The sequence below is a fragment of the Puma concolor genome, chromosome B3 (genome assembly GCF_028749965.1).
Source record: "Puma concolor isolate L17-30 chromosome B3, mPumCon1.1.hap2, whole genome shotgun sequence".
NCBI classification, from domain to species: Eukaryota; Metazoa; Chordata; class Mammalia; order Carnivora; family Felidae; genus Puma; species Puma concolor.
Window position 1 is genome coordinate 62,031,757 of NC_141672.1, and position 13,123 is coordinate 62,044,879.

The 13,123-nt window shown below is 36.6% G+C and overlaps 1 protein-coding gene across 6 annotated transcripts in view; it reads right to left on the bottom strand.

Annotated features, from left to right (window-relative positions):
* Positions 1-13,123, bottom strand: part of MIPOL1 (mirror-image polydactyly 1) — a 346,637-nt gene that overhangs the window by 30,867 nt on the left and 302,647 nt on the right. The gene's annotated exons all lie outside the window — the stretch shown is intronic.

A 13,123-nucleotide genomic window follows, 5' to 3' on the forward strand; every position in this document is an offset into this window, starting at 1 on the left:
CAAATTATTATGTTGTACAATTCATATGCATTAAATTTCTTCCTTTTTCAAAGAGTCAGCTGATGAAAATAATTAGGAATTAGGTAGCTAGCTGGAAAAAACTCATGCTTTAGTGGCATGAAAATAATTTAAGTATACACAAATGGTTTGATGCTAATAAAACGAGACTTTTGGTACTACATTTAAAAAGAAGTTTCTATTCTGAGTAATGTAAATAGGCTAGCAACGACTCTATAGTTTCTAATCAAGGATATGTGATTTTTTTTAATTGATTAAAAACTCACCACTTAAAGTCAAAAGTTTAAAAATAGTTTTTAAAAATAAGTTTAAAAATAGTTAAAAATAAGTTTGAAAATAAAGTCAAAAGTTCAAAAGTCTATTCTGTAGTGTTCTTAGGCTACTCTACGGGAGGGAGATCACATTCATGTGGATCAGTGAGATTTTGCTTGAGAAGAGATGATGGAATCAGACCATTAATTTTTCTCCTGTTATTATGTTTTTTTACGGAAAGCATAAAACCTCAACAAAAAATCATGTTTGATGTTACACACACAGAAATCTTCCAGTTTTCATATATACACAATCTTCTTCCTCAAAGACTGGTGAGCGACATAGTCTAGTCTGCTCCAGCTTGCCTCATTTATATGGATCCATGCATGAGGGTCCTTTGCAAATAAACATAGCACAGAGCTAGACCCTAAAGGAATGAGGGTATTCTTAGTGCCACACACTCTGGTTTACATGCAACACTGAAAGTTAGCTCAAGTTTATTGGATGATTGTGCATATATGGAGTTCAGTTAACAGAAAACAAGAACATGATGATTTATATAGGATTACATAAATTCTTTAAGACAAAGTTTCACTAACCTAATTTTGGAGAAAGGGCAAGAAAAATGTCAGGATGAAATTTTAAATGTATTGTTAAAGTATGATAGTAACCTCAATTAACTTAAAAAATGACTCCCAGTGGAAACATTGACAGGCCATTAATAGCAATTTTTGGCATATATTGTAAAAAAGGCAGAAAATATTACTTTCATGTTGGTTAGTTATATCCTTCCCCTACAATCTGATTTACACTACCATTAAAAAAATTCCTCATAATGGAAAAGTTGTACTCTGTATAGTTATCATTATTACTATGAATTCAGAATCAATGGCATTCCAAATTACTGAGATGAATTTGTGTTGTGCCTCTTTTGACTTTTTCTTTGCTAATAGGCTCATCTTACTTTAGTTTCCTTTTTATATTTTAGGACATATTTCCATTTAGAACTCTTATGCCTTGCTAAGGTAAGAGGTTAGGAGGAAATACTTAAATATCACATCTTGCACTGCCCTTTACTATGTTTCAATAATTACTAGATGAACCACATTCTCAGTTTATCCAGGTTGAATGATTTATGAAAATTTGATCTCAGAAATGAGAAAAATGTCAATGACTTCGTTCTGTAAAAGCGTACTGACTTCTGAAACACAATGAAGCACCTATTCCTTCTTGTAAGGAATGGAATTCACCTGCCAGACGTGGACCGTGCCAACAGGAAGGTAGCTGCATACGTCTGTCGAACCACCTTGTGGATTCGCCTGCAGGCTATTCTTTAGTGTCCAAATCAACAATATCCTTTAAAAAAGTATGTAGCTTATTAAATTAGGTTCCAACTGCTTCAGATGTTACTCAACAGTAGTTTCCCAAGGGCTTCATGAAATAGGAAAAGGGTTAGAGCTAGGATTAGGAGTTCTCCATTAGGAGAACTCCATTAGGAGTTCTTCAAATATGAAGAAACTGAAGCACAGACAAGTAAACCCTTATACAAGGACTGTAGTAAAACAGTAACAAATCTGGGCCTGGTTTCCTTGTTCTTAGTTCAAAGTTACTTCCACTAGGGCTTGGTTACTAGAGAGCGACAGATTTCAGATTTAATGGATTATTTAGCTTCATGAAAAATTTTCCTTAAGTTCTTAGTTAAGTTAAATTGGGAAAGTATTTGTGGGTATATTTCACCTGAGATTTTAGTAACACATTAACAAAGTAAATTGATGACATTGCACGTAATTAGGAAATAATAGTTACAAACTACTGTTTACTATAGTAAATTTGAAAAATATACTTACAGATATATTTTAGACAGAAATCTTATTTTTTCAATTAACATGATTTTTATATTTTCTATGTATTTAGATAACGTGTATATACTACAATGGAATACATAATTTTCCGACATAGTTATTTACCAATTTTCCTAATCAGTTTACTTTTATTTTTCACTTTTTAAAAAAATGTTTATTTATTTTTGAGAGAGAGAGAGAGAGAGAGAGAGAGAGAGAGACAGAGCACGAGCGGGGGAGGAGCAGAGAGAGAGGGAGACACAGAATCCAAAACAGGCTCCAGGCTCTGAGCTGTCAGCACAGAGCCTGACGTGGGGCTTGAAATCACAAACTGTGAGATCATGACCTGAGCCAAAACCATATGCTCAACCGACTGAGCCACCCAGACGCCCCTATTTTTCACTCTTAATGAATATTATGAGATATGTTAAACAGTAAATAATTCTTAATAAACACTGATTATATGCTATGAATTATGAGAAGCAAATTATGCACATATTTAATTTTCATGATAACTCCATAGAGTAGACATACATTATCATTGGTTGACAAAACCAAAACATATAGAGGGTAATTTGATCACAGCCCTATTGCTAGTGAGTTTGGAGCTAGGATGTGATGGTAAGTCTAATTACCACCCCCCTGATCTCTCTGGTGTATTATACTGCTCCCAAAAGTACTACCAACTTTTAAGGCATATTTCTGAGTTTTCGTGGGCTTGAATTACTCTCACTCCCTTCTGAGTTTCAGACTCACATACCCAACTGCCTTTAAGACATCTCCTTTTGCTTTTTCTACAGGCATATGACACTTGGCATATCTAAAGCAAAATTGACTTTGCCCCCCATGCATGTTTCAGTATTTATGTTGATCAATGTTGTCATTCATTAAGTTGAAAAAATTTAGAAAAACGTGGTACATTTTATTTATTTAGTTTTCTCATTTCAGCTTGGACCTGTGAAAACTTTGTGAAGAAACCACTAATGGTGACAGTGGGAAGCAGTGAGTGGGTTTTAACACATCTAGTAACATCATCTGCATTATGGAAAGATTATAGTGGCAAAGATGTAGGAATGGGATGGAGACAGGTTAGCCTATAGGTAGGAAGTCCAGATAGCTCCTGATTAAAATAATCTTTGTGAGCACAATAACATGAATGTGTTTAAGGCCATATAACTGTGCACTTTAAAATGGTTAAGATGGTAAACTTTGTTATGAAGATTTACTATAATAAAAAAACAATATCCTAACGAGACTTAAAGGCTTGAACTAAAACTACAGCAGTGTAGATGGAAAGAAGGGGACAAGTTTGAAAGATATCTAAGTATAGGATCCCAAGGACTTAGTGACTTCTGAGGGCAGGATGGGGAGAGATGGGGTGGGCAAGAAGGATGACTACTGGGTGTCTGATTTTGGTGACTAGATGGATAGTGATATACTAACCAAGACAGTGCAGAGGAAGAACAGAAGAATTTATTGGGGGGCATGTGTGTGTGAAGATGAGTTCAGCTTGGTACACATGAATTTGAGGTGTTGGTGGGACATATAAGTAGGATGTTAAGTAGATACTTGGATATAAGAGTTTGTCTTAAAGAGAGAATTCTAGGTTTATGATATATATTTCAGTTCAATCAATAAGCATTTGTTTGGTAATTCCTATGTACCAGGTGCTGTTCTAGGCATTGATTATTCAAAAAGCAGGACATGGTCCCAGCTTATAAGGAACAGTAGGGCGGGGAAATAGATCTTTATATGGATAACTTCAACAACAAGTTACTGATAAATGCTGTAATAAAAGGATACACAGATATTAAGCAGAACCTAGTTTGGGTAGAGGAGGAGAGGAAAGGCATATAAAGCCTTCCTGGGATTTTGCCTGAGTTAAGTATTGAAGGATAAGAGGGAAATAGTCATCTTAAGAAGGGAGGGGATGGAGAGGGGCAGGATGGGCATTTCAGACAAAGGAAATAATATCTGTGAAGGCACAGAGGCATGAAAAGCATGATATGTGTCAAGTGCTATTGATAGCATTTGTTTTCTCAGGATCACAAAGTTAGAGGTGGAGAATGGTAGAAACTGAGGCTGAAGAGTTGGGTCATGACTAGGTTGCTCTAGGTTGTAACGAAAGCCACAGGAGTAGATGGAAATGCTTAGAAAGAGAAATTAAGAAGAAGAAGAGATGTGGGAATAGGATAGAAATCCAAAGAAAACAAATATTTAAAGTAAAGAGACTGGCAAAAGAATTTGAGGATATAGGGATGTAAAAGATGGATCAAGACTAGGTGCTGTCACAGAATTCAGAGAAGAGCAGTTCAAGAAGGCAGCTATCAACAGTTTAAGTAGTTAAGCAATATCAAAGTGAGAAGTGCCCATGTGATTTGGCAATTGGGAAATGACCATCTTCTCAGTGCAGTTTTAATGGCATGATGGAAGTAGGAGGAAGCCTGAGAGGAATGTGAAAATTGAAGGCTAAGTACAGGCTGTTTTAGAAGAGCTTGGCTAGAAAGTAAAGAGGATTACAGTTATAGGGGAATGTATGGCTGAAGAAGTTTTTTAAGAAACTGATGGCATGTGAATATATTTGTGAACTATGGGAGAGAAGACTAGAGGAAGACACAAAGGTATAAGGCAGGAAGATGATACCTTTTTAAGTAGGGTCTAGATGACGGGATCATAAGCATGGTTTACAGCATTGTCTTAAAAAATATATACAATTCTTCCTTGGAGATTAAGGGGAAAGAGGTAGGAAGAATACAGCTGTGGATAATTTAGGTATGGAGGATGTTAATTGACAGAACTTATGTCCGCTAGATTCAATTTACCCCATGGAGTAGGAGACAAAGTTCTCTGATGAAAACATAGGGTACAGAAAAAGGCTAGAGGAAAATGCTGAATGTTTAATGTGAACAAGGAAGGGAGGTGCCTTGGAATATGCACAAGAAATATTAGGTGAGATTGATGATCCAGCTATTGCTAGAGACTGCAAATTTGTAGAGTTACTGATCATCATAGTAGTATGACTTCTAGTTTTCACACCAGGTCTATCCTTTGGGGATAGATATGGGGAGGGGAAATAATAAAAGTAATTGAGAGTTTATGACTTATAGTGTAAGACAAAGGTACAAGAAGACTGTGTCCTTGAGAAAAAGTGATTAAACCTAGAATTCAGATTGGGTAGGGAAGAAAGCAAGTCTAAAAGGGCTGTCAGTTCAGAAAAAGAACGAAAGGAGCAAGAGACTGGATGTCTTAATTTGTGGTGAAGCTAAAAAGCAAGAGTAGTTGGGAGTAAGGCTGTGGTTATTGTTGGAGAGGCAAGTGTGATCTTAGGATTTCATATTTAGAAAAGTTCTGCCAACATCTATTGTAGTTGAAGTGGATAAGAGGTAAAAGTCATTAGCATTCAAGGGACAAAGGAACAGACACATTACTGACATTGACACCGAAGTTTCTTAGTATGAATGCAGAAGTTGGGGTAGATAGAAAGGAAGACATTGAATCAGATGCCTGAAATACATTTAAAGGAAATGGCACTGATCAGGAGATCAGTAGATATCACTGAAAAGATGAGACAGAGAGTGAGAAAGCTGGATGGTGTAAATCTCAAAGGAGCGAGTGTTTTTACATCGATGTAGAAGGTATGAAAGAAGCAAAGGGGAACGAGAAGAACTCTCCTTCCTGGTATATGGGTACAGGAAAAAGGCTGCTGTCCTAGTATATGGGTATGGGGAAGAGACTGGGCTGCTAGGAAACAAGTGTCCTTGGTAAGTTTGTTTCAGGTGGAATGTGTGTGTGAAACATTCAGCGTAGAAGTTGTGGATAGATGCAAGGTAGTAACAATGGAAAGAAGGTGCCACAAAGCAGACTGAAAAGAGCTGAGATCAGAGGAATAAAGAGAAGGAGAGAAAGATGGGGAAGGAGGAAGCACATTGGATTAGCCAATGGATAGAGTGCACCCATTCTCCCATGCATAAATTGTAATCAATGTGGTAAGAAGTTCTTGCTCCATTTTAGCCACAAAATGTAACTGAAAAGATACACAGATGCTTATAAAAATGGGCATATCCACATATACTTGTGAATAAATAGAGACACGGCCATATAAATATGAACACACATAGATGCTCACAAAAAGAACACATAAGAAATAAGTAAATACCACATGAGGAAAGAATGAAGCTGAGAAAAGAAGAAAGACTATTTACATTTGAAACAAAATGAAGAAAGAGTTTGTAAGTGAAAAAGTGAGTGTAGGAGTAGATGGGAGAGTGGGTTGAAAAGTCATGGTGAAGAAGGTGGAAACAAGAATTGGTAGAAAGTGAAAAGAATGGGGAACCAAATAATAATTACATGGCCAAAAATTATTCCTTGTATTATTATTATTATTTTTTTTTGAGAGAGAGTGCGAGCAGGGGAGGGGCAGAGAGAGAGGGAGAAAGAGAACCCTAAGCAGGCTCCACGCCCAGCACAGAGCCCCACACAGGGCTCCAACCCACAACAGTGAGACCATGATTTGAGCTGAAATCAAGAGTCAGATCCTCAGCCAAGTGAACTATCCAGGCGCCCCTATTCCTTATTTCAACATACCTCCTTGGATCTCCCACTCATCCCCGTAGACATACCTTTTAAATCATTACCTTACTTGATTTCTCATATGAGGTGTTATCAAAATGTTAAGAAAGCAGTCTTCACTGGTTTTTATTGTTTACACTTCCAGTCTTCAAATGGCTGGTACATTCAAGTTAGTAGACTGCTCACCATTATTGGTACTCTTTGCTGATATTCTCTGGTATGTCTAGTGTCTTTAAAAATATTGGCCCCTATATAATAATCCAGTTTAATCATTATAAGGGAACATGGGCCTGATACCTTCGTTGATTTAGACTTTTACTTCTCTTTCAATGCTGCCATGTTTCACTACTGACTTAACTGTAAAACGCTAGCCTTCTTTGACTATCAGGCCAAGCCAAGTCTGTTCTATTTCATATACGATTAATATTTCTTTTCCATTTATTGCTGCACAATAAACCACCCAAAACATAGTGGCTTAAAAAGGCAGCTATTTTGTTTACTCACGTCCATTCGGGCTTGGGGCAGTCAGGCGGTTCTGCTAGCCTTGCCCGTGTTCACTCATTCAGCTGCAGTCAGTTGGGGTGGGGTGGTCATGTGCCTGACAGGTGTGCTGACTTCTGCTGGGACTCTTTCTTTCTGTGGTATCGCATTCTCAACCAGATGAGCCCAGACTTATTTACATGGTGAACACATCAGCAAGAGGGTAATACTGAACTCAGGAAGGTCTCTTGAGGCCTTGCTTAAAAGTTGTACAACATCACTTGGTTAAAGGGAGTCACAGGACAGCCCAGATTCAAAGGGCAGGGAAATAAATTCCACATTTTGACAGGCGCAGTTGCAAAAAAAAATCATGGCCATTTTTATTCCATAATATTGATATTAAAAGCAAGATTTTACCTTTATCTATGCTAGATTTCAGTTTGGTAAATTTGGCCCATTTTTCCACCAAATTAGTATCTTTTGGCATCTAGAGTTTATCACTTCTTGTAGTTATGATAAACTTACCTTTTATGTTTTTAACTTAGGTAATTGAAATATGTTGGACAAAAAAAGTACTGAGACAAACTCTCACAGACAACCCTACAGGGTCATAATGTGTATTCCTATTCAATTAGCTATGAATTACCAGAACTGTGCAATCCCTTCTTGATCTTGTCCACAAAGGTATTTTGAGATAGTCTGCCAAATGACTGTTAAAATCAAGATATATCAGAGTTCTTCCTCCTTACCTACCAGTTATAGAGGTTAATTTCTGAGATGCGGCTAGACTTGCAAGACCAAGTATGGGTAACTGGGAACAGCCTGGCTGCCAGAGATAATCAGTCCTTAGTGGCTACATCAGTGAGTAGGTCTGCAACTAACATAACTGGACTGGCTGTAGGGTGCCATCCAAAAGCACTCAACTATTTCAATTAGAGTACCTAAAGAGCTTAATTTGGGCTTTTACAAATATCCAGATAGGTCTAATCTGATCATCTGTGGCATGGAAACAAGAGTTTCTGGGCTGTGATGGTATTTGGCAAATACGATGAATTTGTAGACCATTGCTTGCTTAAGTTGATATCATGCCTGGTATGGTTCACAGCACATAGCATTTACTCTATTTTTAAATTTAATTTTAAGGGTTGGTCTACCTGTGTTTCAACATTCAAGATATATTTACTGAAACGCTTCACTGGAAAGTCCACGAGTCATTCTTTATTAAAAGCAAATAATAAATTCCAAAATATTACCAACTTAACAATACTATGATGGTATTATGCATTTTGCCTTACCGAAAAAGATACCATTTTTTAAATGGATATGGACTTACAAATGTATCTTGTTTTTTTAATAAAATTTAAAGCCTAATACATTTTTATATTCTTGTTAGCAAACTCAGTGTTAATAATAAATTGTGGCTAATCTGGAAATGGGCATAATTTACTTATCTGGAACAGGACATTGTAATATTAATAGCAAAAATAAGATTTCCAATGTAATTATACTAGAGATAATGAGGAAAAAATTGATACTGGCAAGAATACAGAAAGTCAATCACCAGGCCAATTTACTGAAGGAAAGAAGATATAGGACAATTGTTTACTATATAAATCCATACAAAATATTTTGAAAAGAACTTCACAAATATTTCATTATAAGTAGATAATAAACAGGAATTCTAGATGAGCACCACTTTTAAGATTTTTATAATAAAGCAGATTTAAAAGGTATTTGTTAATTTCTTAGAAAAATATTACCAAAGCAAATGTCTAGGGAAACTTTTAAAAAGTCTTGACAAAGGACTGTGTTACAAATCTTAGCCTGGTTAACATGTCAGTGATAAATTTACATGGATATAATAATTAGTATCAAGCATTTGTCTCCCGTTAATCCTCGTAAAATATTTGAGATTATGTAGATACCAAAGAGTGCATTTAAAAAGGCCCTCTTACTACCTCCTTGGTTTGCTGTGTTGAGGTCTCTCCAATACTTTATGATTGCCATGAGATTTAAGAATGCCCACAAGTACTGAAATGTTGGTAAACCTACAGCCTTCATAGGCTGAAGTAAAGTACATGTCTAGGTTTTGTTTAGATACATTCAGTTGAAAAGGCTGCATTTAGCAAAAGTGGTGCATTCTCAGCTCTAGTTTTGACCTAAAAATAACTTTCAAATCAGTAATGTAAATTAAGTATACATAGTTTTTGCAACCTCTACTATCCCAAACACAAGATGATACTCAGGAAATAAAAGTTTACAAGGGTGCCTGGGTAGCTCAGTTGGTGGGGTGTCCGACCTTGGCTCAGGTCATGATCTCATGGTTCATGGGTTTGAGCCCCACGTTGGGCTCTGTGCTGACAGCTCGGAGCCTGGAGCCTGCTTTAGATTCTTTGTCTTCCTCTCTCTCTGTCCCTCCCCAGCTCACGCTGTCTCCCTCTCTCTCAAAAAATGAATAAATATTAAAAAAAATTTTTTTTTAAGTTTACAAAATTATTATGGTTTTCATAATGATTTTGGGTCATGCCTTCCCTACACCTCTTACAAAGTAGTCCAAGTAACCTTTGTTCTGTTTGGGCCAATCATGGGGCAGCACTGTGAGAGTGGTCAAGTTTGTCTTTATTTCTCAAAGAGCCTAAAATAATTTGGTAGTGATAACTGCTGAAACAGAATTCCACCAGTAATAAAGACATCTAGAGAGAGAGAAAACCACAACCAAAAACCAAAAGTTAAAACCGATGCTGCGCAGAAGTTGATCCAATGGTACTTCTCTTGCTTCCCATTAAGAGTCTAATCCTCTCGCATTCTCCTCCCCTTGATTCTTAATACTGGCTTAAAAAAAATGTTTTCTGAGAACAGTGTTATATGATTGATAAAAAGGCTACTAAGAGTTCCTGCATTCTATTATGAAACAAAGCATAACCTAAATCTGTTTATTTCTGATACTGAAATTTTAAATTTTTTTTTTCAACGTTTTATTTATTTTTGGGAGAGAGAGAGACAGAGCATGAACGGGGGAGGGGCAGAGAGAGAGGGAGACACAGAATCGGAAACAGGCTCCAGGCTCTGAGCCATCAGCCCAGAGCCCGACGCAGGGCTCGAACTCACGGACCGCGAGATCGTGACCTGGCTGAAGTCGGATGCTTAACCGACTGCGCCACCCAGGCACCCCCTGATACTGAAATTTTAAATATCAATTGATAGGTATGAAAATAGATATATCTTGGGGATTGCATTATCTCTTAAATGAAACCAGGAATGTGACTATCATCTCTGTCTGCATATAAAATTGTCCCTATTTGTTGTCAACTCATACTTTTGGCTGCATCTACACTATTAAAAGAAAAATAAGAAAAACAACAAATTGGGTACATACAGTCAACAATATTTAGTTTTAATGCATCATGACTAACCATTTACTAATTAGCTTGTTGATTTCTAGCATAAATTTCATGTCAAATCCAATTCAATCATTTCCCCAAAACCATTTTGCTGTATAAAAAAATATTTCAAGTAACTATAATAAAGGGTAAAATAACATGGATAGATTAATTTAGCTCCTCTGATGTCATTATATGAAGCATTATCACTTAGAAGATATCATTATCTTTAAAGAATTATCATTCCTTCAGAAATTAAGCAGTAAACTTTATCTCTGAGATTAAATAGAACTGAAAAAAATCTTAGTACATGCACACTCAACTCTGCTTAGATTAGATACACACATTCCTTATTCAATGTGTAGACAAGCACTGAAAACTTAATTCTATTTTATTTTTTTAAGCGTATTTATTTTGAGAGAGAGTGAGCGAGAGGTGTGTGTGTGTGTGTGTGTGTGTGTGTGTGTGTGTGTGTGTGAGTGGGGGAGGGAGAAGAAAGAGAGAGAGACAGAGAGAGAGATAGAGAGAGAATCCTAAGCAGGCTCCATACTGCCAGTACAGAGCCTGATGCGGGGCTTGAACCCAGGAACTGTGAGATCATGACCCGAGCCAAGATCAAGAGTCAGATGCTCAACAGACTGAGCCACCCAGGAGCCAACTTGCCTTTATTTTAAATGTAGACTAACATTTGCCATCTTCCATGTAACGTTGAAAAATCAGGCTTGTCAATCAATCATAATGTCATTAGTATCAATCTACGTGACTAGTAAAAATAAAAGTTAAACATTTAACAATCAAAATTTAATGTAAAACTTGGCATTCTTTACATTTGTTTCATCTCATTTTACAATTAGAACATGGAGAAAGAGTAAAGCTATATTTCCTTTGTTACTGTATCTCTAAGGTAATTTTATTTCAAGTTTTGGATTTTAAAATAATAACTTTGGTATCATTTTACCCAGAGATTAAGATTTTGTAAATCTTAGTAAATGTTTTTTGTAAATGTTAGTAAATTAGATGTCTACATAGTCTGGTGGATTCCAATTAGTCTATGGCAGCACTAGAAAAGGACTTAGAGAAGATAATAGAGTTATTTTGCTTAAGCCCCTAATTTAACATCAGAAAGTGATTGAGATAATAGGATGAATTAAGATCAAGTGACAATTTTATTGGACTCTCACTTTGTCTATGAAAGGATATTCAAATCATATGTAAGTTTCCCAAGAAAACTCAACACCAGTAAAAGGCCCATGAAGCTCCATGAGAGCAAGTACAATGTGCATTTTGTTCATAAAGTAACTGGTACTTGGTAACTAGCCTAACAGGCTCTCAAACATCAACAGGATATTATTTAGTTGTTTCTGAATAGATATTATACACACATGCACACACACACAGGGAATAAAGAGTGAAGGAATTTCATTTACATTCTCTATTCTAAAAAATAGATTTAAATTTTGATGATGACCCTTAAAAGGAGGTTTCAAAAATAAAGAAAGCAAGTTACTCCATGTGAAGATCTGTAGTAGTTTGTTTGTTTATTTATTTATTTTAATAAATTTTTTTAACATTTATTTATTTCTGAGAGACACAACATGAGCGGGGGAGGGGCAGAGAGAGGGGGAGACACAGAATCCAAAGCAGGCTCCAGGCTCTGAGCTGTCAGCACAGACCCAGCGCGGGGCTCAAACTCATGAGCGGTGAGATGATGACCTGAGCCGAAGTCGGACACTTAACTGACTGAGCCACCCAGGCGCCCCTGAAGTAAATAGTTTATTTAGTCAAGGGCCCTTGCAGAAGAAGATTATATAATAAGCAGTTATCTGAATAGATTCTTGTCATTTTGTTATTTTTTTTTTTTAGTTTATTTATTTATTTTTAGAGAGAGAGAGAGAGAGAGAGAGAGAGAGAGAACGTATGAGAGTGCCAGTGAGGCAGGGACAGAGAGACAAAGAGAAAGAGAATCCCAAGCAGGCTCCGCATTCAGTGCAGAGGCCCACAGAGGGCTCGATCCCTCGACCTTGAGATCATGACTTAAGCTAAGCTGATATCAAGAATTGGTTGCTCAACTGAGTCACCCATGCACCCCAAGATTCCTCTCTTTTAAATGGAGGGAGTTTGGGAGCTTGGTGGGAAAGATCTTAAATGAAACTTCACCCTAAGTGAGAACTAAGTTAAGTTTATCCTTTTTGCTTCAGGAGGGATTTAGTTAATGTGATAACATTAATGAATTACTGATTCTGAAAATTTGTCTCTTCTTTTTGATTTCATAACTTGCAAGGAGAAAAAAAATGAAGCACACAAAGGAATGAAGTTGCCACGGATGTGGATTACTGATAAGCAGGCACATGACAAAATATGGGAAAGACAAGCTGATAACAGGGTCAACCATTTAAATTACTTCATTTAAAACTCTTGATTTCTAAGAACTGAACCAGGGTATGATACTGGTATATTCAAAAAGGATGCAGATTTGTGGGAAGATTCCTCCTCCTTTTCTTATTCTGGTTTTTGTGTTCTGCCCCTGCTTCCCAGCTTTTAGGACAATCCATATGAACACTTGCTTAAATTACATCTGAAAGC